At 40.0% G+C, this 2,510-nt stretch overlaps 1 non-coding gene across 1 annotated transcript; it reads right to left on the reverse strand.

Moving 5' to 3' along the window:
- Positions 1-403: 403 nt before the first annotated feature.
- On the reverse strand, positions 404-510 carry LOC112998292 (small nucleolar RNA R71). The gene has a single exon (XR_003263328.1). It is a non-coding gene; the product is annotated as a small nucleolar RNA R71 (small nucleolar RNA).
- Positions 511-2,510: the final 2,000 nt, after the last annotated feature.

Below are 2,510 nucleotides of genomic sequence, written 5' to 3' on the forward strand. Positions count from 1 at the left end.
TTCTGATTTTGAATATTCTGAGAACATGGCATACCCTCCACCCCGTGAGAGGACTCTAAGGGAATTGGCTGCACCTGATTTCACCTACGAAAGCTTGTGCTTCCAATACCCTGATGAGGATGTCCCATATGTTCTTAAAACTGGACTAATCCATTTGCTTCCAAAGTTTCATGGCCTTGCTGGTGAAGACCCACACAAGCATATGAAAGAATTCCATATTGTCTGCTCCACCATGAAACCACCAGATGTCCAGGAGGATCACATATTTCTGAAGGCCTTTCCTTATTCTTTAAAGGGAATGGCAAAGGACTGGCTATATTACCTTGCTCCAAGGTCCGTCACGAGCTGGGATGACCTCAAGAGAGTATTCTTAGAAAAAAAATTCCCTTCTTCCAGGACCACGGCCATCAGAAAAGATATTTCAGGCATTAGACAACTCAGTGGAGAGAGCATATATGAATACTGGGAGAGATTTAAAAAATTATGTGCTAGTTGCCCTCACCACCAGATTTCAGAGCAGCTTCTCCTCCAATATTTTTATGAAGGACTCAGCAACATGGAGAGAAGTATGATAGATGCTGCCAGTGGTGGAGCCCTTGGAGACATAACCCCTGCTGAAGCTAGAAATTTAATTGAGAAGATGGCTTCCAACTCCCAGCAATTCAGTGCCAGAAATGATGCTATTGTCATTAGAGGAGTGCATGAAGTAGCCACGAATTCATCTTCATCAAGTGAGACTAAGAAGCTTGAAGGTAAACTAGATGCCTTGGTTAACCTGGTAATCCAACTGGCAATGAATAAAAAATCTGCACCTATCGCCAGACTTTGTGGTTTATGCTCCTCTGCCGACCACCACACAGACCTTTGCCCTTCTGGGCAACAATCTGAAGCAATTGAACAGCCTAAAGCTTATGTTGCAAACATCTACAACAGACCTCCTCAACCTCAGCAGCAAAATCAGCCACAACAGAATAACTATGACCTCTCCAGCAATAGGTACAATCCCGAATGGAGGAATCATCCCAACCTTATATGGTCGAATCCTTCACAACAACAGCAACAACAACAGTCTTATTTTCAAAATGTTGTTGGCCCAAGCAGACCATACGTTCCTCCACCAATCTAGCAACAACAACAACAACAACAACAGCCCCAGAAACAGCAAACAGTTGAGGCCCCTCCGCAACCTTCCCTTGAAGAACTTGTGAGGCAAATGACTATGCAAAACATGCAGTTTCAGCAAGAGACCAAAGCCTCCATTCAGAGCTTAACTAATCAGATGGGACAGTTGGCTACATAGTTAAATCAACAACAGTCCCATAATTTTGATAGATTACCTTCTCAATCTGTCTAGAATCCCAAAAATGTGAGTGCCATTACATTGAGGTCAGGAAAGCAGTGTCAAGGACCTCAACTAGTAGCATCTTCCTCATCCGCCAATGAACCTGCCCAACCTCACTCTACTCCAGAAAAAGATGATGACAAAAATTTAAAGAGTAAGTTACCTAACAATTTCTATGCAGGTGAATCTAAAGAGAAGCAGCATATCCCTCTTCCATTCCCTCCAAGAGCAATTTCCAACAAAAAATGGAAGAGGTAGAGAAAGAGATCTTGGAAACATTTAGGAAAGTAGAGGTAAACATACCTCTGCTGGATGCAATAAAGCAAATTCCAAGATATGCTAAATTCTTGAAGGAGCTGTGCACTAATAAGCGGAAGCTTAAAGGAAGTGAAAGAATTAGTATGGGCATAAATGTCTCTGCATTGATTGGTAAATCTGTTCCCCAAATCCCTGAAAAATGTAAAGATCCAGGTACATTCAGCATACCTTGTATAATAGGGAACAATAAGTTTGACAATGCCATGCTAGATTTAGGAGCTTCTGTTAGTGTTATGCCTCTGTCTATTTTTAATTCTCTATCTCTAGGTCCTTTGCAGTCAACTGATGTGGTAATTCATTTAGCTAATAGAAGTGTTGCCTATCTTGCATGTTTCATAAAGGATGTCTTAGTTAGAGTTGGTGAGCTAATTTTCCCTTTTGATTTTTATATTTTAAATATGGAGGAGGGATTTTCTAAAGGATCAGTTCCCATCATTCTAGGCAGACCTTTTATGAAAACTACTAGAACTAAGATAGATGTATATGCAGGCACACTATCTATGGAGTTTGGTGATATAACTATTCATTTTAATATTCTTGATGCTATGAAACACCCATCTAAAGATCTTCCTGTATTTCATGTTGAAATAATTCACCATATTGTTGATGAATACATGACTGATCTTCATTCTAATCTGCATGCCTGTCACTCTTCATGCATTGAATCAGAATTTGTACTTGATCATATGTCTGAATTTGATGTTGAGAGTGAATCTAAATTTAATATTGATTACATGTCTGGTGATGTTCTACCTTTTGAGATTGATTTTATAGAGTCAGATAGAACTAACCATGTTTCAGGAAGTACACATACCTCTGACTTTCTTTATGAGGTACAGGCTGAGAAACC

The sequence above is a fragment of the Glycine max genome, chromosome 10, assembly GCF_000004515.6.
Source record: "Glycine max cultivar Williams 82 chromosome 10, Glycine_max_v4.0, whole genome shotgun sequence".
NCBI classification, from domain to species: domain Eukaryota; kingdom Viridiplantae; phylum Streptophyta; class Magnoliopsida; order Fabales; family Fabaceae; genus Glycine; species Glycine max.